A 23,447-nucleotide genomic window follows, 5' to 3' on the forward strand; every position below is an offset into this window, starting at 1 on the left:
CCAGCTTTTGACACTATCACTAGTGCCAGATTCTCCAGAGAGTGCTAGTGCCAGATTCCTACTGCTCACCAGTACCAGCTTTTGACACTAGCACTAGTGCCAGATTCTCCAGAGAGTGTCAGTGCCAGATTCACACTGCTCACCAGTACCAGCTTTTGACACTAGCACTAGTGCCAGATTCTCCAGAGAGTGCCAGTGCCAGATTCACACTGCTCACCAGTACCAGCTTTTGACACTAGCACTAGTGCCAGATTCTCCAGAGAGTGCCAGTGCCAGATTCACACTGCTCACCAGTACCAGCTTTTGACACTAGCACTAGTGTCAGATTCTCACAAAGTGAACAGTACCAGATTCACACTGCTCACCAGTACCAGCTTTTGACACTAGCACTAGTGTCAGATTCTCACAAAGTGAACAGTGCCAGATTCTCACGGAGTGTGCCAGTGCCAGATTCACACTGCTCACCAGTACCAGCTTTTGACACTAGCACTAGTGCCAGATTCTCCAGAGAGGGCCAGTGACAGGTTCACACTGCTCACCAGTATCAGCTTTTGACACTAGCACCAGAGCCAGATTCTCCAGAGTGCCAGTGCCAGATTCACACTGCTCACCAGATCAGCTTTTGACACTAGCACTAGTGTCAGATTCGCACAAAGTGAACCAGCACCAGATTCACACTGCTCACCAGAACCAGCTTTTGACACTAGCACTAGTGTCAGATTCGCACAAAGTGAACCAGCACCAGATTCACACTGCTCACCAGAACCAGCTTTTGACACTAGCACTAGTGTCAGATTCGCACAAAGTGAACCAGTACCAGATTCCCACACAGCCTACACGTACCAGCTTGTGATACTAATGCCAAATTTACACAGAGTGCACCAGTGCCGGATCCCATACTGTCCGGTACCCACCAGTGCCAGCTTTTGACATTAGCACCACTGTGAGATATTCACAAAGTGAACCAGTGCCAGATCCCCACACTGCCCACCAGAACCAGCATTTGCCACCCTTCACCGGTGATAGACTCCTGTGCTGCTCTTCATTTCCGGATTTTCATACTTACCATCGGTGGCAGGCACTACTTTGCACACCAGCGCCAGACCCCTCACTACCCACCAGTGCCACTGCCAGGTCCCTCGTTGTCCACCAGTGCCAGACTCCTCGTTGTCCACCAGTGCCAGATCTTCTCACTACCCACCAGTGCCAGATGCCCTCACTGTCAGTGCCACATTATCCACTGCCCACCTACGCTGTTTCTCGCGTTGCCTGCCCCCATGTTCATAAGGGCTAGCAATGGAAGCTTTCCACTCTACTTATCCGTGCCAGCTTCTCTCACTACCCACCACTGGTGACTTCTCTCGCGTCTCATTCGCGCCAGCGCCTCCCGTCCTTGACTAATGCTAACTTGAATTCAATGCCCATTCGTTCCTTGGCTACTCCGCATATAGCGTCTATAAACAGGTGCAATTTGTTACTTTTTTGTTGTTGTATGAAATTTGTCTCGAAGCCTCTGCCCTGGATCGCCCGAGAGGGTGAGTGTGGCAGATCCATGCCCGCTGGTGTCGCCCTCTTTTGAGCTGGTGTATGAACGCGCCAGCATTGGTCCTGGGGGCGGTGTCGGAAGGCGAGGGCGGAATATCGCGCTGTCACGGTCCTCTGGCGGGGGAGGCAGGAGGCGCTATCGCACCCTCCCAGAAGCACACACCCTGCCCACCACGGGAACGGCTCAACCTGCTGCGGCGCCCGGGCACCAGAGGGGACCCCCGGTCGGAATATTTGGGGAGCGCAATTTCTTCGAGGGGAGTCCACGCCATTTAGGGGTGTTTGGTGTATCCTCCACAGTAGGGACCCCCTCCCACCACAGAAGGAGCGGAGCCCGTGAGTCTGCGGTGAGCCCTCGGAGTGAACCCACGTGAACCGCCCCTCACGGGAAGGACTCCAGATAGCGCTCGAAGACGAGGTACTGCATCGAGGCGCCCTTGCCTTCCGTGGAGGCCAAAGTAGAATTTAGCACCAGCTTAGCCTCAGGTGAGGTGTAAAGGGGGAAGGAGTTTGCGTGAATGCTTTCTGCGAGTCTTTATTAACTGCGTTTTATAAAGCGCCCTAAACTGCATTAGGGCCAGTTTCCAGAGGTTTGAGAACTTGCAGTTCACGAGAGAGAAAATTCCACACATGTGATACCCACTCCAAAAGCATGCTTTATAACAGGTCCGTCCTGTATGTGGGGGCATTGGCGGGATTCTTGGCGCAGCCTATTTTACGTGACTGTACATATCTATCAAACATAGTGTAATATTAATTTTTTCGCTTGTTTCATGACAAGATAGCAGTAGCGGTTCCTTCGAATCCCTCATCACTCTGGGTGGGCGAATGAGTGGGTCGAAAGCGTGGGCGTGGAAATTTCGAGAACATTGTGGGATTCATGAGGAGGGTTTAGGGTGAGGAGGGCTGTGGTGTGGAAGAGGAGCTGGCTCTGACGTAGTAATGGGGCCTCTGGTGAAGCGAGCACTAGTGGTGAAGTGGGCTGTGGTGAGCTGGGTGTTCTTCGTGGGCCGTGCCGTGGCGAGGAGTGCTCTGGCGTGGTGATGGCGACTAAGCTGGGTCGAGCTCAGCAGTTGTACTGTTGGGCAGGGTGAGTCGTTTTTGGGGAGGTGAAGTGGGATGAGCTGTGCTGGAGCGGGTGTTGGGTGTTCCACGTGGGCTTCGGCGTGGTGAGGTGGACTCTGAAGCGGGGCTCTGGTGGTGACGTGAACTCTGTAGTGGTGATGTCAGGCGGGGTTAAGTAGGCTCTAGTGTGGTGAAGAAGACTCTGGTGGGGTGGGTTCTGGGTGTTCTACGTTGTCTCTAATGCCTTGAGGTGGGCTCTGGCGTGGGGGTGATGGGCTCTGGTGGGGTGAGTTCTTTAATGGTGATGTTAGGTTGGGTGAGGTGGGCTGTGATGAAGTTGGTTCTGTGTGCTCTGCGTGGGCTCTTACATGGTGAGGTTGGCTCCGATGTGGTGATTGTGCTCTGGTGAAGTGAGTCCTGTGAAACGGATGTAAGGCGGGGTGAAGAAGGCTGTGGTGTGGTTAAGTGGGCTGTGGCGAGGTGGGTTTTGTGAGTTCTGTGTGGTCTCTTCCGTGGTGAGGTGGGTTTTGTGAGTTCTGTGTGGTCTCTTCCGTGGTGAGGTGGGTTTTGTGAGTTTTATGTGGTATCTTCCGTGGTGAGGTCGGTTTTGTGAGTCCTGTGTGGTCTTTTCCGTGGTGAGGTGGGTTTTGTGAGTTCTATGTGGTCTCTTCTGTGGCGAGGTGGGGTTTGTGAGTTCTCTGTGGTCTCTCCCGTGGTGTGGTGGGTTTTGTGAGTTCTATGTGGTATCTTCCGTGGCGAGGCGGGTTTTGTGTGGTCTCTTCCGTGGTGAGGTCGGTTTTGTGAGTCCTGTGTGGTCTTTTCCGTGGTGAGGTGGGTTTTGTGAGTTCTATGTGGTATCTTCCGTGGTGAGGTGGGTTTTGTGAGTTCTCTGTGGTCTCTTCCATGGTGATGTGGGTTTTGTGAGTTCTATGTGATATCTTCCTTGGCAAGGTGGGTTTTGTGAGTTCTATGTGGTCTCTTCTGTGGCGAGGTGGGGTTTGTGAGTTCTCTGTGGTCTCTCCCGTGGTGTGGTGGGTTTTGTGAGTTCTATGTGGTATCTTCCGTGGCGAGGCGGGTTTTGTGTGGTCTCTTCCGTGGCGAGGTGGGTTTTGTGAGTTCAGTGTGGTCTCTTCCGTGGTGAGGTGGGCTTTGTGAGTTCTATGTGGTCTCTTCCATGATGAGGTGGGTTTTGTGAGTTCTACGTGGTCTCTTCCGTGGTGAAGTGGGTTTTGTGAGTTCTATGTGATATCTTCCTTGGCAAGGTGGGTTTTGTGAGTTCTATGTGGTCTCTTCCGTGGCGAGGTGGGTTTTGTGAGTTCTCTGTGGTCTCTCTCGTGGCGAGGTGGGTTTTGTGAGTTCTATGTGGTATCTTCCGTGGCAAGGTGGGTTTTGTGAGTTCAATGTGGTCTCTTCCGTGGCGAGGTAGGTTTTGTGAGTTCAGGGTGGTCTCTTCCGTGGTGAGGTGGGTTTTGAGAGTTCTATGTGGTCTCTTCCATGGTGAGGTGGACTTAGCTCTAACATGGTGATGGGGCTCTGATGTGTTGCGCTTTGTAGTGGGGATCCCGGGTGAGGTGAAGTGAGCTGTAGTGTGAGGTGGGTTCTCCTATTGTGGTCACCGGCAGGGTCAGGTGGACTCTCATGTGGTGATGTCAGGTCTGGTGAGTTGGGCTCTGTAGTAGTGATCTTTGGCAGTGTGAAGTAGGCTCTGGTGTGGTGATGTGGTCTCTGGTGAGGTGGGTTCTACTGTAGTCCTCTCCGGTGCAGCAAGGAGGCCTCTCTTCTGGTGAGATGGGTTCTGAGTAATCTATGGGGCCTGATGTGGTAAAGCGGCCTCATGTGAAATGGCCTCGTCTAGAGTAGCTTCTAATTGTGAAAGGTGGCATTGGCTTTGGAAGGCAGTACGGTGCAGGGCTCTGGTGACATGGGTTCTACGGTTGTGATCTCGGGTGGATTGACGTGGGCTTTGTTGTGTTGACATAAGTTGTGGTGAATTGGGCTCTGCAGTGGGTGAGGTGGGCAGTGGTGATGTTGGTTCTGGTGAGATTGGCTCTACTGTTGTGATCTGTGGCGGAGTGAGGTGGGCAGTGGTGATGTTGGTTCTGGTGAGCTTGGCTCTACTGTTGTGATCTGTGGCGGAGTGAGGTGGGCAGTGGTGATGTTGGTTCTGGTGAGCTTGGCTCTACTGTTGTGATCTGTGGTGGGTGAGGTGGGCAGTGGTGATGTTGGTTCTGGGGAGCTTGGCTCTACTGTTGTGATCTGTGGTGGGTGAGGTGGGCAGTGGTGATGTTGGTTCTGGTGAGCTTGGCTCTACTGTTGTGATCTGTGGCGGAGTGAGGTGGGCAGTGGTGATGTTGGTTCTGGAGAGCTTGGCTCTACTGTTGTGATCTGTGGTGGGTGAGGTGGGCAGTGGTGATGTTGGTTCTGGTGTGCTTGGCTCTACTGTTGTGATCTGTGGTGGGTGAGGTGGGCAGTGGTGATGTTGGTTCTGGTGAGCTTGGCTCTACTGTTGGATGCATGCGCATCGAGCAAGCGAGACTATGGGGGCTTATCCACTCTTTATCCACTGCAAGGAATCGTGGCGATTCCTTGCAGTGCCCGTGACTTTTAAGCTCAATGTGCATGCGCATTGAGCTTAAAAGCGCGTGCACGTCCGTCTTGTTTTACCCGCTCCGCCCCTTCCCGCTGTGTCGCATTTCTCCTCCCCCCTCCCCTCTCCTCCGTCCGTCTTGTTTGTTTAATTTAACCCGCTCCGCCCCCTCCCCTTCCCGCTGTGTCGCATTTCTCCTCCCCCCTCCCCTCTCCTCCCTCCGTCTCGTTTGTTTATTTTACCCGCTCCGCCCCCTCCCCTGCCCGCCGTGTCGCATTTTTTTTTAAATCCCCACTTCCCCCCTACCCCCCATCAATGCCAACACTGACGCCGTGCTAAAGCCCGCTCTCCCTCCATTTACTGGCCTTTAGCAGCCTGTGGCACGCCTCTTTTCCTGCTGGAGGGATCTGCTTTAGCGCTTCCAACTAGTGCAGGAAAAAAATGTTTTTATTCCACGTCCGAAAACTCCTCTCTTGAAACAAGACACCAACCTCTAACCAGGGAAGAGAGTACACCGGAATTGAGGCAGCCTTTTAACACTGGTGAAATAAACACTCACCAACAGCAGGAACAGAGCGTGCAGCCCGGCCATGTCAGCAATCTCAGAGCTCTGGGAGGAGCGGCCTTTCCAGTCTTTATCCTCCGGCTCCCACAGCAGGGAGATGGGGGCTTTTCAAAGATTGCAACGGAAGGGGCCTGTATAAGGAGGGCTATTGAGGGTTAGTCGGAGTGCTTTAAACTAGCGTAGGGTAGGAGCCTGAACTAGGGTGACCATATTTTAAAAACTCCAAGCTGAGAAATGCTTCAAAAATAGACTGCAATTTTAAATTGACCGACGGACCGAACAATTTAATTAATTTCACGCACGAAAACACAGACAATGATACAGTGAATGGTTTAAATGTAACTTTTACTCACAGTATCATCTGTTTAAACTAAATTAATTCCTGCTAGAGCCTGATTTGTAGATCTAAACTCGAAAACATGAAAACATATCTCCTACTATCAGCCAGCCCTCTCTGAAAACTAAAATGTGATACATTTGCTGAACGGATAGTGAGAGACCAGGAAAAAAAACAAAGTATTTTTGTGTTAATCTCGTGACACAGTTTTAAAAGCTGCTAAAGGCCAGTAAATGGACGCAAGTAAAACAACGCCAGCGGCTTGTGTGAGTTTGGGCGATCCATTGAAATGCTTCTCTGCATCCATCTGCTGCTACGGCCTTAACAATATTCTTGCTGTACTCAGGTTTAGCCCGCATGTTATTGGCTACGGCGCCAAGGGGGGTGGTTTTCAATGACACATTATCTGAAGGTAAATTCACATTGCCATGGTGCCCTCTTGGAGTGAGCCTCATGCTCTGTTCTGCACCTTGCAAATTTGGCGAATGCTTGGTATGCGCAAGATTGCTTTGCACGTTCAAATCAACAAAAACATTATTTGTTTACTTGCATTTAATTGATGATAATACTTTCTAATGCACGCATCTGTTTATTGCTGCAAATCGGGTGTAACTTGGGCAAGCTTTTAATAAAATTGTCCAACAATAGCAACTTTGCACCAGCATGACAGGAATTTTGTCCCTATATTTTTTTATATATTTACCTTCACAAAAAATAGTGGTATTGCGTGAAACTTGCTGACTTACCTTGCCTTATGGACACTTGGGCTCCTGAACAAACAGCAATTAAAAAATGTTCATCCTGGTATAACTAAGTAGCCAGCCATCTTGTCTGAAATGATTCTTCAACCCCTCACCCTCAACCCCTCACCCTCAACCCCTCACTCACCCTCACTCTCACTCATCCTCACTCACCCTCAACCCCTCACCCTCACTCACCCTCACCCTCACTCACCCTCAAACCCTCACCCTCACTCACTCACCCTCAACCCCTCACCCTCAACCCCTCACTCACCCTCACTCTCACTCACCCTCACTCAGCCTCAACTACTCCCCCTCCCCCTCACTCACCCAAAACCCCTCACCCTCACTCACCCTCACCCTCACTCACCCTCAACACCTCACTCACCCTCACTCACCCTCACCCTCACTCACCCTCAACACCTCACCCTCAACACCTCACCCTCAACACCTCACCCTCAACCCCTCACCCTCACTCACCCTCACTCACCCTCACTCACCCTCACTCACCCTCACCCTCACCCTCACTCACCCTCACCCTCACCCTCACTCACCCTCACTCACACTCACCCTCACCCTCACACAGTGCAATAGTTCTCAGACCATTTCAGTTAGAGCTTTTAGAAATGTTTATGGCTTTTTTTATTTGTAATACTTTAGCATTGGCTACAGGAAACAAAAATGCTAAACATTTACAAAAAAACCCATAAACAATTCTAAAAGCACTAACTCTAATGGTGCGAGACCTATTGCATTTCCAATGCTTGTTTAAATTAAAAATGATTGAGCTGCCTGTCATTGTAATAAGAGAGAAAGAGACAGAAGAGTTAGAGAGAAAGAGAATATGTGAGTGTGAAAGTTTGTGAGACAGTGTTTTTATGGGGGATGGTGGTGGTTAGCACCAACAGTTTTCAAATTAAAAACAAACTTTGAAAGTGGGCCCTTCTTTGAAGCCCTTATGTTTCAAAGGAAAGAACATTATTTCTTTCTCAACAATATGTGCAACAACCTTTATGTTCATTCAAGTTTGTAATGCTTTTACGCTCTACTGCATATTGCATGGTATGTGGACTCCTTTTTTTCCTAAGAGTGATTTCTTTTCTCAGGTGATGTGTTTCTGCAGTTTTGTTTTTCGTGTAACATATGAGTCTTATATAGTGCATATTGCAATCTGAGCCACCTTTAGGTTTCGGAGTTCTAGAGATGGCTGAGTGTTTATGACAGCATGCGTGAGAGCTCTGTAGTTTAAGATGAGGGAAGGCAGTGCGAGTCCCCATTAGCGAAAGTCACTGTGTCATACAGATGTTCTCAATAGTGCCCATTCAATCCTTGGCCTCTTTGCAGAGCATACAAAGTTATTGTCATGTGTGCCTATTGTAATTACTGTTCTATGGAAAATTTTGTGAAGGAGTTGCACAGCTCTTAAGATATGGAAAGTGCCATGGGAACATTTTTCTAAGTCTCCCTACCCGCCCCCTGCCTCCCCCCCCCCCCCCCCCCCCCCCCACACACACACACACACACACACTGTGGGAAACTGGCTTGCTGGTTTTGCCTGCTGGCTCTGCAATCTGGCTTTGACACTCTCTATACAGAAGTGAGTGGTGCCCGTCGGGAGAAGTGGGCAATGACCTTTAGAAGGAAGAGGGCATTGCGAACTGGGAGGGAATTAGTTGCAGTCTCATAACAAACATTTTGTGCAACTGTACATTTTTTTTTTTTTTACAAATTAAGCCCAATTGGATGATGTGGATTCTGACAGGGTCGAGGCGGGACCTGGCTAGAGAGGCTCTGGTGTAGTCCGGCAGGCTCTGGTGAAGTGAGCTCGAGTGGGGTGGGCTCTGATGTGGTAAGGGGGGCCCTGCTGTGCTGGCTATTGGGGAGGAGGTGGGATATGGTGACATGGGACGGCTGTGGGCTCCATTGGTGAACTGGAGTGCTATGGTCTGTTATGGCGAGGTGGGCACTGTCCTTTTGGGGAGCACAGTGGAGTGGAGGCTGGGGTCCTCAGCTGACTCTCAGAGTTGATTGACTCGAGGACGCTGGCCCGTAATCTGACGTGACGCAGCGGCGCATCTGTGGTGTCTCGAGCCGTGCCCTTCATTTCAAGGCTGCCGTCCATAATTCATGGACTGTCACTTTTCAGGACGAAAAATGAGTGCGTTTGAAACTGGTCTTTGTCAAGCTCGGAGCATTGATCCCGGCAGCCCCTAGGGTGCAGCGGCCTCCAGCCCCTCAGGCGCCCTACTCAGCACCCCCGCTCCAGAATATAAAGCTGATATAAGATCGCAACTTCCTTCATATCCGTGATAACGACGCCGATAGACACCGCTGCTGTTATATTTGACGGCGTGAAGGGGGCGACGCGAATCTCAGGACCCCTGTGTTTGTATGGGGACTGTTTTCAGTTATGAGTGACGCATGTCTGACAAAAGGCCCCCTCTATCTGCACACTGGTCTCTCATTTTAAAAGCCACCCACCCTCTTTCCACAATCTCTTAGTTCACCACTGCCTCTTTCCCTGTCCGTCCTTTCACCCCGACTGTCTCTCCGTTGCCCATCCCACAACCTTCCATTCCTCATCCGAGCCACCTTTCTCCCGCCATTCTTCTCTAGCCTTACTCCGTTTTCCCAATTGTGGTGTTCGGGCTCAGGCCCACATGGTGGCACTAACAGACACCTGAGGTTATGGTCCTGGAAAACTGGCCCAGGGCACGCGCGCCCGGCCCCTTTTGTTAACAGGGTCGCCTGACTGGTGACGTCTGTGGCGGGTGGGTGTAGAGTGTCTTACATCACAGGCTAAACACTAGAATGTATCCAGCCGGATACTACACCAAGCTCCAACCACAACCTCCACCACTTTTTCTTTTTTGTCGTGTATCTCTTCTTCCACTCTCTCGCTTACTTTTCATCCTCTCCCGCCTCCCTCTGCCAGTTGTATCCCCAAGCACCACCTCCCCCCTCTCTCTAATCTCTCTCCATCTCTGATAACAGGAACAGCCAGCATAGCACCCACTGCAAACTGAAGCACCCAAGGGCATAGCCAGAAAATTAAGATACCCCCCACTTTGAGCAAAAGTCTGATGGCACTAAGCGAGCAGGAGAAGCAGGCGAGCACAACCCGCTCTAGAAGAGCTCCCTTGTCTCTTCAGTCCAAGCATTTATCCATTCATCCTTTCACCCTTCCATCAGCTCACAGATATCCACTATTTTACATTTACATTCCGTCACACATTCATTCCTTCATCTGATCGGTCAATTTTTCCACATCCTGTCCATCAATCTGCCATCAACCCACCTATCCATCCTTCCAACTTTCCATCCATCCACGCTGCCATCCATCAGTTTCTCCATCCACCATGCCATTCATTCATTCGCTCTGCCATCCATCCATCCATTCAGGCATGCATCCTCTCATCTGCTCTGTCATCCATCCATTCAGCCATCCATTCTGCCATCCATCATCCATACATCCATACTACCATCCATTCACTCATCTTTTTTCTTCCACTCGACCATCCATCCCTTACTCTGCAATCCTTCCACCTGCCCATCCACCTTTACATCCATTTACTCTTCAATCATTTTGTCTGTCCACTCACCTATTCAACCCTTTATTCTGCCATCCTTTCACCTGTCCATCCAATCTATTGATGCACTCACCCTTTCACCACTCATTTAATCACCCAAACCTCTTTTCTTCCTTTCACCCTTCCTCTCATTCAGTACTCCTTCCCCCTTTCCCATGTCTGATTTCACATCTTTCATTCTTCCTGGTGCTTGCCTTTCAGTTGATGTTGAATTACTTTACAGCATTAATGATGAGATTTTGTCTGCGAGTTGCAGACAGGAGAGGCTGTTAAAGAATCTCACCCCACTGTAGCTGCAAAAGTGGGGGGTTCACAATGCCCATGGATGAACCCCATGGCGCAGAGGCCTCCTCCTTCCACCGATTGCCAAGTTACTTCTTTCTAGTCCCTGTTCAGGTGGCGCGGAGACTGGCACACAGGTTTTAATGGATTCATACATCCAATGTGCTTAAAAAAACACTAATTTACCCACTGTATTACAACTAGGGGGCTGATTACAATTTCGTTAGGAAACTCTTCCGACCGAATCGGTTTCGGAATAGTTTCCGAACTAATCGGGTTCTGTGAGTCAGACCGACCGATTACGATGCTTCCGTACATCATTTGCTCGGATTCCCATTGACTTCAATGGAAACCTGTGTTCCGAATGAGAGCACAGGCTCCCATTGAAAAAAGTGGTTGTTGGGGAAAACCATGTACCCTGTAACGGGTAGGGGTGGGCGGCCAGCTACGCTCCGTGCACGGAGTGTGCGTAGTGCCGCCCACTCCGCATTTTGCGGAGCTGGCGGAGCCAGGCGGCACTACGCACGCTCCGCAGACGGAGCGTAGCTGGCCGCCACCCGCCTCCCTCCCGCCCTCCCTAAATACTTTAAAATAAAGGAATGCAATAATTTAAAAAGCACTTACCTTGCCGCCGCTGCCCGCCGCGTCCCCGGGGCTCGTTATCTTCCGTCTTCCGTCTTCTTCAGTAATGCGCATGCGCGGGCGGCCGCGCATGCGCATTTTCACGAGAAAATGCGCATGCGCGGCCGCCCGCGCATGCGCATTACTAAAGAAGACGGAAGATAGCGAGCCCCGGGGACGCGGCTGGCAGCGGCGGCAAGGTAAGTGCTTTTTAAATTATTTCATTCCTTTATTTTAAAGTATTTAGGGAGGGCGGGAGGGAGGCGGGTGGCGGGGCTGGCGGCCAGTGGTTTTGCGGAGTGGGGCTACGCGGAGTGCGGAGGTGGGCGTAGTTTCTCGCCCACTTTGCGTAGCTCCGCGAAGCCCCACTCCGCCAACTCCGCCCAGGGCTAGTAACGGGTACCCCATGGTTCCTGACACACTATGCATTGTTTAACAGCGGGGTCCCATGGGTAACCCCACAGGCCCCAACCAGAGACCTCAGGGTGAAGGGGGACCTGCTACGGGCCTCCAAAATCAGATTCCGACAGCCGTTTGTGTCAGGCAAATCTAATCGGAACAGCTGTCCGAATCAATCATCGTAATCGCTCGTTCGGAAACCATGTCCATAGAGTTGTACGAAATGGCTCCATATGACTTGCTTTGTCCAAATGCCATTTGGAACCGATTCGGACAGCCCGAATGGTTTTCTTGCATCTTAACAGGTTGTCTGGAAAGGTGTCCGATTCGTTCGGAAATGTAGGTTTCAAATCGGATTCGCCAAATCCGAATCCCCTTCAGAGCCTTTTCGGATGGCATCGCAATCAACCCCTAGGTCTCTGTGTTTTATGGTGTTTTTTTTGGTAAGATTTCTGTCTGTATTTATCCAGATTTATTTTTTGCCCATCTTATTGATATTTATCCAGATGTATTTTTGGTTTTGAGAAGAAATGGAGTCGTAAAATGGTATATTGCCACATTTGTTTAACTGATAAAAATGCACTCATACCTTGATGCCTGTTGCGTTTTAGCAAATTAAGCCTGTATTTAGGGACATCTCAACCTGTTTTTTAGCTCCCCATGCTGTCTGTCTGGTCAGCTGCTGTCCTGGAATTCACGAAAGTCAGCATGGAGAGTCACCCACAAGTAGCACAATTTTCTGTATTTTTCCGCTTTTAAAAATAAATACAGGTAGGAAACATATTGTTTTCTGTCTGTATTTATCTGTAAAATGTGTAAAAATGGAAAACTGGAAGCCTTAATTACAATGGCGAATTAGAAAGGATCTCTAATTTCTCACTCCAAATTGTTGGTTAGCCAGTTTCATGCATCTCTTTAATCTTGTCCGTTTTCAATTTTTCTGTAAGGCCATTTGCCTTGAATCACGTAATTCCAGTGTCTCTGTCTATCCACTAATTGCAGTGCTTAATTTGTGATAGAATGAGTGTCGGTTCCCAAAGCTCTCCGCAGAAACCCGCGGCAGATGCTTTTAAATATCAGCGCACTGAGTACCAAGGATATTGGTCTTAAAATGACCTCATGCCTCTTTGATCCAGCATCAGACACCCCTGCACCTTTATCCCACTCGTGCATGTTCCTGTTTTCTCCCTTAGTGAGGATTTTTCTGCCTTTCTCTTTCTACCTGTTTCCCCTTTCTGTTTTTTGCCCTCTCCCACTTGTGGCCAATGTCTGATAAAGAAGAATAAGTACGGTCCTCAAAATAGGGGAGTCCAGCAATGGAAGTATTGTGCGGCCAAGGTTGAAAGGTCATGCTACTAAACACATCAGGTGTGGTATGTACCTTTACTAGGAAGGGAATTTCCCTAACCCTAGTTATTTTTCTTAGGTGCAAACCACTATTGGGTGGAAATATATATGGATGATGTGGTCTCATCCACGTAACATGGCATGCTTCATCATTGGCCACCTCATCCCACCCTGGTAAGATGATACTACCAGGGTGGACTCAACCTCAATTAATGAGGGAGGTCCTAAGATATATTAATTACGTTAATAAGGCAGTGGTCCAGTTCCTAGTTAAACATACCTTAAGATGTGCCACAGGTATTTGGTGATACCTAGGTATGATTAAAATTAGATCAACAGATCACTGGAGGTATGGAGTACAATGCCACCTCCATCTTTAATTGTGCACAATTAAGAATGGATGGACCACCACATAAAGGACATACCTATGGTATAACTTAAGGCATTTTTACCCAGGAACTACCTGACATTGAACAGAGTAGGGTCTTATGTTGGTGGGAGGGTTGCATGCTGCTGAATGTAAGCATCCAAAGTTATTTGAAAGTTTAGATGTTGGACGAAAGAGTTGTGATGCAACTCAAGTAGGTCTTGTAAGAGTTCTAATATTGGGGTGAGTGTCCTGATACTGGAGGACCAAGTCTTGAAGGAAGAAAAGTTAGAGTCCTGATGTTGAAGGAGAGTTGCCTGGCGTTGGAGAGAATTGATGTTGATGGAGATGTTGTGTGGGGGTGTGACGACCTCCTGTTGGCACAATGATTAAAGTTAGCCCACATAGCCTAATGTTTATGAGGTTGGCGCCTGACGTTGGAGCAGGTGTCTGATATTGTGGGAGGATTGTAAGGTTGGCGGAGGTGTCTAAGGCTGGCGGAGGTGTCTGAGGTTGAGTTGTGATATAAGTGCTCTCATATTGGCTCCTGGTCCCATGTATGAACATTCTGTTAACATAATCTGCCCATATGTAATGTGTACATCTCCCAATCACATATTTACTAGATTTAGAGCCCAGATGGTAGAGATATAGAGACCCATTTTACAAAGCTTTAGGGAGGTAATAACACAACTATGACACTAAAACACGTCATTTCATGTATAGTTAATGAAAACTATCACACAAGTATGCATAAATGAAACCATATCTCATATAAAACACAAACACCAGTATAATATTAAATGGTTAAAACATTATCTATGCTAGAAAGCATTACAAAATCTATAGTTATGACAGAATGAAGAGTTAAAGTTAAAATATAGGTAGCAGTTTCTGTTGTGATTTTAAAGTATTCTAATCAGTATGGTAAACAGGGGTAACTCCTCCGCTATGGTGGAGGAGCCTCGTCCCCCCTGCCAGCAGCATAAAAATAAAACGATAATAAACCTGGGCTTATTATCATTTTATTTTGTTTCCCTGGATTTTGGGAGCGGAGACAGGGGGGAGGGGTAAAAGGCACCACAGGGAGTGGTTTGAACTATTATCAGTGCACATGACGGGTTGGGTGGCCGTCTCAGGCTGGCCAAACTGTCATGCATGCTGATGCTCTCTCCAACCCAGCTGCATTATTGGGTTGGAGACAGCAGGCACAGGCTCCCAGTCTTCCTAGGAGCACAAATCATCGCTGCTCAGACCAATCCTGAAGCTGCACGAGAGCAGATTCAGGACTGGCCACAGGGGAGTCTGGGAGCCTCTGCCTACAGTGGAGCCACAAGAGGAGCAGAAGATGGCGATGCAGCGGACTGGAGGCAAGTTCTTTTTTTTTTCCCCTGCATTTTTTTCGTTGTTTGTCGTCTCCCCACCCCGCCACGTTCCTCTGACACCGGCCGCTACTGACAGTAAATCATTTAGGAATTCGTAATATCTAATGCAATAAAAACGGTTTAAACCAAAGGTTGTCAATTCCATCTGCAATAGTAAATTATCTCTCCTGCTCAGAGAGTGTGTATCCCCTGCGGTTGCAAGTTGAACCTACTGCTATTCACCTTGAAGATATTTTTAATTGCTGCAATGGCCTGCAATGGAATTCTGTGAAAAAAACATTGGGCCCTGGCACATTTTTTTTCACAAATTAAGCACTTACTATACCCAATATTTTTTACGTACTTGATTATGCATTTCATTACCACTCTTTGTGTTCGCCTAAACATGCATGGACAATTCTCAGATTCACCTGTTAACTTCCTATTGAAGATTATCTTTTAACCTGTCATACTGATGACTTCCTATGCCCTGAAGAAGGACCTTAATTCTTTATGTTGTGAAACATGTGTTGGCCTAAACCCATATTATTTGGTGTAAAGTTATAAGAAATGGCGATTTCGATACCTGAATTCAACTCTCTGCCTCCATCTGTCATTTGTTATTAATTTGCTAAAGAAAACGTCAAGGGAGGGATGCTGCCTGCAGGAGAGTGCTATCTGCCACTCTGCTATGTGTACTTACCTCCCCATTCAACCCTTTAAGTATTTGAGATTTCAAATGTTCTCAAGAAAACAAAACTCCTCCCATTCCTCGTTCTACTCACCACTTCTCTGTTTTTGCTAGCCTTCTCTTCCTCACCTTTGACCAACTTTAGGACTATCCTCTCAGTGTGCATGTGCAAAGTGAATGGAACTTTGTCTAGGCATAACACCACCTGTATATGCTTATTTTGATTTATTTTTGCATAAATGTATTGTTGGGCAAGCTGCTGGGCCCTCGTCAATCTAAAACAAAAGCATTGGCTAAAGAAAACTTTTTGTTTTGTTTTAAAAAGCACACATTGCCAAACTAGTCCATGGCACTGAAGAGAACTGCTTTGTATGTGAACCTTGAGAAAGGGCAGAATGCCGTCAATCACAGTGAAGTTAGCCAGAGGGAGAAGTAGGCTGAAACATTCCCACGTTCTATAGTTAGTGGGAGGAAAATGGGAATGACACAATAACTGACCAGTGGATAACCTAAAGAGGAAGAACGTCTCTGCTGATTAGCAAACAATGCCAAGTCCAACTGCCCATGCACCTCTCAAGCAGGAGATTTTTAGTGGGACGGGTGGCTATTGTTGTATGGGAGGGTGCAATGCCTGAGACTGGTGAGAGGCTTAGTTTTGGGGGATGCCTCTATGATGATGTAGGTGTTGATGTTGGTTGATGTGTTTGATGTAGGGGGATGTCTGATTTAACAACTTGTCTAATGCTGGTGAGGTATCTGATGGTTCCAGAACTGTCTAGTGGTTGGGAGGTATATGGTGTTTGGAGAGGTAGCTCATATCGAGTAATTGTGTGGTGTGGCAGGAGGTAACTGTCATATTGGGAGGGGTCTGATGCTGCGGAAGTATCTAGGATTTGGAAGGCCTCTAAAGTCTAAAGGCCGATCATAGGTAGAGGGGACAGAACCTTCTCTGCCCTTCATTCTCTTTATTCTGAATAACCTTAAATGCAATTTGATTGCTGAGCATCCTGTATCTAATAATGCACATCAACAGAGCAAAATGCATATAAAGACAGTGAATGTGCATCCTTTATGATCTGATGTCAGAAGATCATGAACTCATCATCGTCTGACAAAAATATTGTGTTCTAAATATCACTTTTGAAAATATCGTCCCATTCATTATACATTATAGTTAATAATAGAAATCTAAACCAAATGGTGCTTTAATTTTGCAAACGATATTTGGGACACTATATTTAGGCGAGATGATATTTTGTCATTGTTCATTGTTATTTATGTCACTCTAACATACAGCGTCTTTTGTAAAGAAAATCACACCTACAGGGCACCACTGGGTTTTCAACCACTTATATCCCAACACCCTGTTGTTTGGCTGAGATAGTTTACGGCTGCCTGTTACCTGAGTTTCCTTAAATATTTTTTACGGATAATTCTCCAAGAGAGTGATAACAGATAAGAGTATATGGTATTAGTTTGGCAAGCATGTCCCAAAACCTTACATCGTCTCTCTTGAAGCTAGTGGCGTTTGAAATATTGTCGCCAGGTTCACATTGCTGTTAATAAGCGTAGATATCTGACTCAAAATTTGCTCTGAACGTAAGTTGTCCTAGTGGGCTATGTAAAATAAATGGTTAAAAAAAGAAGCAACTATTTAGAATAAAGCCACCATAAGTCAGCCCTGCTTAAAGATCAATGCACTGTACATTTAGTTACCCAGTTGCAATGCATTTGGGCAACATCAGAATCCATTCTTGTATTTACAGTGCCACTCCCCTTCCTCTAGATTCAGACTAGACCATAAAGGAAACACAAATGGGCCTGAAAGACCACTTCTTTGAACTGAATGATGATTTCAAGTAATTATTCAAGCAACACTTCACAACTAGACTCCTTATCGAAAGAAAATAGCAGACAACCCTATTAACATACCAACCCTAGTCTCAGATGAAGGCCAGCAACACCAGGGTTAGCAGCATCCCACGCAGCCGTGGACCATCAGCACAAAACCTTGACCAACACATAGAAAAAGACTGTAAACCATGGTAGTTGGATAATTGAGAAAAGTCTCCCACATCCCGGAAGAAAACTCCCACTGTGTCAGGGATATTTCTCTTTTGTTTTTCAGAAACAAGCTCTCACTTTAGTAGATTGTTTCTATAACGCAAAAATAATGCAAAGCGAGCCGCCATGACATGGGGGCTGGTCATGCATTACATATTTGCAATAGGTGCTATAGTTGTTTCATTGGATACACGTTTGGCGCAAATGCCCAGCCAGGGCAGCGGGGAGCTTTTAAAATAGTGGGTGGTCTTCCTTCAATGCTGGCAGATGTGGGGCCTCCACAATGCCAAGAGTAGATGCAGTTTCGGCAAAAATGCCCTGCTAAAGAAGTAGGAAACTTTTAATATGGTGGATGGACTGACATAGGGCACAAAAAGGCCAGGCCTGCACTTCCACTGGTTGGCAGCACCTCTGCCTAACTCAAAAGGAACGCCCAACTCAAACTTATGCTCCTCCACGAGGAGAATTTTGCTAGGGTCTGATGTGGCACGGATTGAGAACTATCCCAGTCAAGATCTGATGACAACCCTTGTCATCAGATATTGACTGGGATAGTCAGGTTGGGTCAGGGTTGTGTTTTGCCTCCTGCTCTCTTCTTCCACTTTATCAACAATTGTGTCAAATTGTTGACTAATTGTGTTAATGATTCCCTCATTCTTGCAGGACAAAAGGTTTCGACTCTATTCTTTACTGATGATATCCTTTTTTTGGCAAAACCTAGAGTGGGTCTCCAAAATCTCGTGGACAAATTTAATCTGGTCTGTTCTGAGCATGGTCTTGAAAGGAATGCTTCCAAAACAAAGCAGATGATTTACTCCCGGAAGAAATGGGTGAATGGAACTGTAAACCTGGCAAGGGAAGTACTAGAAAGGGTCACAGACTTTGACTACTTGGGGATCTGGCGGGTGGATTCTGGCTCTTGGGCCCCACAGATCCTCAAAAGCTCCCATCTGTTAAATCAGAGAGCAGGGATAATCCTCAGGTTTGCTAAAAAGGCACCATGGTTTCCGATTCTTCCTGCAATGGAGATCTACAGGACCCAAGCAAGGGGTGTGTCTCTACATAGAGCTGAATGATGGGGATATTGCTGTACAGGTATTTTGGGTACCAGTAAAAACAACTATATCAGAGCCCTTATTATGTAGAGAGGGAGACAACTCTCGTGCCTTCAACACTGTACCTTAATTTTAACCCATTAGCTGAGGCCGCAATTTCGCGGCAGTGCGGCGGTTCCATGAATTGGGTGGGGCCGCATCGGTTGTTGGACGTTCGCAGCACCAGCGAGGTATTGCTCGCAATGGCCAATGGCCGACAACAGCAGGGAAGGGGTTAACCCTGTCTCTTTGTTGATTGCTCTAAGTCCATCACTCCACTGGGTGCGTATTTGGGGCACTGAAGAGCTACGCCCCTATAGAGAGGGCCTCATTGACATCATAAATCTACAATGTTCCATGAAGGTCAAGTGGCTGATCTATGTTAAAAAAAATGTGATATGAGTAAGGCCTAGCCAATTTCTGGGAAGACTCATCAACCGGACCGCTGCAAGTGCGGTAGTTAAATCTAAATACTGGGGGGCATAGATACAAGGAGCTTGCACCCGGTTGTGTACCGTTTTTGACACAGTAGCAGCACAGAGTGCGGACCCATATCTACGAGGCCACGGAAAACCACTTTATGTGACTTTTCATGATCTTGTAGATGCAGAGGAAGGCAACACAACGCAAGTCGCTGCTTTGCCTTATTCTGTGTCAAAGAGGCATTTCATGGGAGTTGTGGTAGGTGTTCCCTTGCAACACCCATGCATTTTGATGCATTTCCAGATTTACAAGGACATGTACACCTGGGAATGCATCAAAAGCCTATACCGCCCCAGCGGAGGCATACCACGGAGAAATATCTTTATTTCTCCTCGTTTTTCCTCTTTCTATGTGTGCTGCATTCTGCTGCACACATAGAAGGAGAAAAGCCCCTCAATTCATTGTTTTTGTGCAAGAAGGTGTTTCTTCCTAGACAATAACAATAATTCCGACAACACAGACACCCTTGTACCATGGTGTAAGGGTGTCTGCATTGGTGCCAGGAAGCCAATTGTGCACCAGAACAAAAGAAAGGACTTGCATGCGTCATATTGCTGCAAATACAATGCATCCCTGCATTTTCCTGATGCCGCTGAGTGGTGCTGCAAGTTGGCTTGCGGTGCCACGTTGCGTCTGTTTCTTGTAAATGTGCCCCCGCAAGTGAATTGCTGTTCAACATGAATTATCTAGCTACAGAGGGAGCCTTACAAGACATTTTTCACTGCACAGTTCTGTGACTAAGGCAGAGGAATTTCTAAACTACATCTAAACGCTGCATACTTATTCATTGTTCTTGCAGTTCAGGTATGGGACTCTCCCTATTGCTGTTTACATTTCTTCGAGGGACTCTGTAAAAAATAGGCCCACTCAGGGTAAACATCCTTTACAACGCAACTTTTACCACGCAGTGCTTTTACATCGTAACTTTTACAACGCAAACCATTACAACGCATTGCGCTGGGGGGCGCTCTACAATAGGGAATAGATTTAATTTACTATCCAACACCTTCCCTACTATCCACGGGGACTGGAGTTGGAATAGTAAATTAAACTATTCACTATCCAGCATCCCCTCAACACTATGCATTGTAAAGGCATGCGTTGTAAATGTTGCAATGTAAAAGCATGCGTGGTAAAAGCATGCGTTGTGATGTCATACATCCCCACTCAGTGCAATTATGTAGGCTTCTGAACGGTTGCTTGGCTGGTTGGACCGGGATTGAGAGTGGTACATACTTGTTTACGTCGCACACGATATATTGACTTTCCCCTAATTGTTTCTGTGCTAATGCCTGACTCTTAGTAGTCGTAAATAGAGTGGGGATAGTGTTCCTGACTGAAGAGCTGGGACGGTTTGGTTTGGCTCCTCCTCCCGCTTCCCTGGTAGTTTTTTGGGAGTCGCAGATTAGAAGGGTCTAGTCTCACTCTCTATATCTCAGAGTGTATATTTTTATTATTTTCTTCTTTTTCCTTCTTCCTTCCTTTTACTTTTACTGCATTTCGGGTTCTTTATGGGGCGACAGGCACATTGTCGGGGGGGGTAGGCCGTAGCCTCCGCATTGGTGTAGGGTGGGGGGGTAGATTTTATTTCTCTTATTTAGTTTCTATGGGCCTTTTTCTCACTTTTCTGCGCTTTCTTGTACTGTTTTCCTTTCTGGGCCTGTGATAGAGAATGGTTGGGAGTGGGTAGCACTGGGAGTGGCACGATTCTGGTTTCTGTCGTCTGCTTTGTCATTCTATTGTACTGCTACTCTGGTGCGATATTCATGCAATTGCTGCCATTATTAATGCTGCCTACTCATGTGGGAACTACTATACGGACTCGGATTTCTTTTGCCTTTATCCTTCATTGACTTTTGTTAATTCGAAAAAAAAAAAAAAACAATTAAAATTAACCTTTATTTCTCCTTCCCCCTGACGATGTGATTTTCCAATATACATGTTGTTATGTGCTATTGTATCGCCTGACATCATTGGGGGACTGTATTGTTGACACCTGCGCTCAAAAGTCTTGTGGCCGGCCGGATGGTTGTAGGCCCGTATTTGTCTTTCTGCACCATGCGCAATAAAGGTTTTCAAAAATTTAAAAAAAAAAAAAAGAAACTGAGGAACATTTGTTGTTCTTTTGTCCAAAATACACAAAACCCACAGCCAGGTGTATTGTTCCCCTATGTCGGCTTTTGAGCATAACTCATCGAATATATGCCCTTGTGACCTGCAAAAGTGATTCTCCGACTGTGATTGTGGTGGCTGTATCCAAATTCCTCTATGCAGCCTGGCTTATTAGGCAAAATCTGCTAGCTCGACTTTGAAGGTTTTATTTACAGTGTGTCCATTGTCTAGGTCTTTTAGGAAATGTTTAGTGTTTTATTCATGTAATGTTAGAATTATTGGGTTTTATTTATTTATTTTGTTTTATTGTTGTTGATTTTAATGATGTATTCTTGCTGCTTATCTTATGTGTTGATGAAATGCATATTTTCAATCTCTCAATAAATGTATGAAATTATGAACGCCCAACTCAAAATTAACATACAGGTCTTTAGGGGAAAAAACATCATGTTTGAAAACACACTTATCCATTTTCCTTATGCACCATCTGAGTCAGCTGGAGCTTCTAGCTGGTTTAATTTGCGGGTGCTTTAACTTTATTTTTTCTCACACTTTATTTTCTCTTTTCCACATACATTTACCAAAAGTTTGGGAAGGGCCTGACTTAGGGTTCTGGGACATCTGCTAAAAAGTAGCAGATGTTCCATGCACCCTATTTGAAGTGTTTATAGATACTCTAAATGGAGCAGAAAGGACATTCAGGACTTTTCGGCGAATGTTCAAGATCCGCCAAACTCTAAAGCCACTCTTAGCGTCTCATTTACTGTTGGACTGAATTACAACTGATGTCAAGTACTGGCACATGTCCCGTCCCTTCAACTCTTCAGTTCCCCATCTCAAATAGGGGTGAGTGAAGAATTCGGCTCTGCTGGAGGAGTTCGAGCAGTTTTGCCCAATCCGTGCTCTATGCACAGTGCGGATTTCCGCAAAACTCAGCGAAGTGACGCGGAGTGGAGTTTTTTCTCTCGAATGGTTCACCAACGGTTAGTTGGTGAGCGCTCGTGATAAACAATCACGCACAGGGGAATTTCTCAACGCAGATGGTCATGGCAGGTCACAACTGCTTGCTTTGAGAGAATATGCAGCTCACTTTGGGGAAGCTGCCACTCGCATTGAGGAAGCTGCTGCTCAATTAGAATGTCTACTCGAGTGGTAGAAAGCAGCAGTGCCCTCTGGCATGACACGTAGTGCCATCTGCACAGCACAGAACAAACTTGCGGCATTAAAAATTAGTGTGAGCTGCGCGACTTAGCAGACTCTTCTGCTTTTGGAACTCCACGAAGCACGGCAGAGTTTTTCCGGCTCTTTGCGGAATTCTTCAGAGTAGACCTCCGCAAACTCCGCCCAGGCCTAATGTCAAATAGTGGGTGGGAAATGCTGTGCTTCCTTTGGTGGATCCACCAGTCTTTGGAAACACAATCAAGTTAATAATTTAGTCAGCTGACATGGCTAGGCTAAAGTGGCCCTTCCAAAGCCATGCCAGCTTTTTCCTGAGAAGGTCTGCCATGCTCACCCTGGCAGCACAAAACAAGAAAAGTTTGCCAAGGACATTGGTTGTTAGTTTTCCGAAGACGGTCTTCTGGGAAAAAATGTCCTCTTCATAACTCCATGGCATGTAGTGGCTTTTCCCACTGTAATGGTTCCCACCACGAGGAAGGGTGCCGTTTTGGCAAAAATAAACTCCAGTAGGGCAGGATGCTTTCAATAGGGTGGACCAGTGCAGGTGGTACCTTCACAAGTCATTTGACGGCGGATCTCTAAAGGCTAATTGAGGCTGTCCGAATTTCGACTTTGGGATATCTCATTTGCAGACGTAATACACGTGTATTTTTATCATGCAGTGTAATTTTCCCCATGTATCTTCGCTTTTGTTCTTAGTCAATTTTAGTGTTTAGATTTATAAAGCCTGTACTTTTTTTAATTGTAGACTCTTCTATCGTTTCTTTATTGTGTTGATTTGTACTTTACGACACCTCACTTGCAATAATGATAACCGTGCATTTTATTATATTTTCTATGTATCTTGGTTTTTTTCGTTGTCAGTTGTAGTATTTAGTTGCGTTAAACGTTTTAAGTTGAAGGGTCTGGACCTTGTCCATTGTCTCATAATTGTGTTAATATGTTCTTTAGGACATCTCACTTGCAATAGCGATAAAGTGTATTTTTGTTAGGCATTGCATTTTTCTTGTGCAGC

General features: G+C 46.8%; 1 protein-coding gene across 1 annotated transcript in view; it reads left to right on the forward strand.

Annotated features, from left to right (window-relative positions):
- Window positions 1–1,673: 1,673 nt before the first annotated feature.
- The window catches only part of DMTN (dematin actin binding protein), a 434,932-nt gene continuing 413,158 nt past the window's right edge, over window positions 1,674–23,447 (forward strand). The window contains exon 1 of the mRNA XM_086943677.1: window positions 1,674–2,031. The gene's annotated coding sequence lies outside the window, so the exon portion shown is untranslated. The remainder of the gene's footprint in view (window positions 2,032–23,447) is intronic.

Source organism: Lissotriton vulgaris, chromosome 11, assembly GCF_964263255.1.
Source record: "Lissotriton vulgaris chromosome 11, aLisVul1.2, whole genome shotgun sequence".
Classification (NCBI taxonomy): domain Eukaryota; kingdom Metazoa; phylum Chordata; class Amphibia; order Caudata; family Salamandridae; genus Lissotriton; species Lissotriton vulgaris.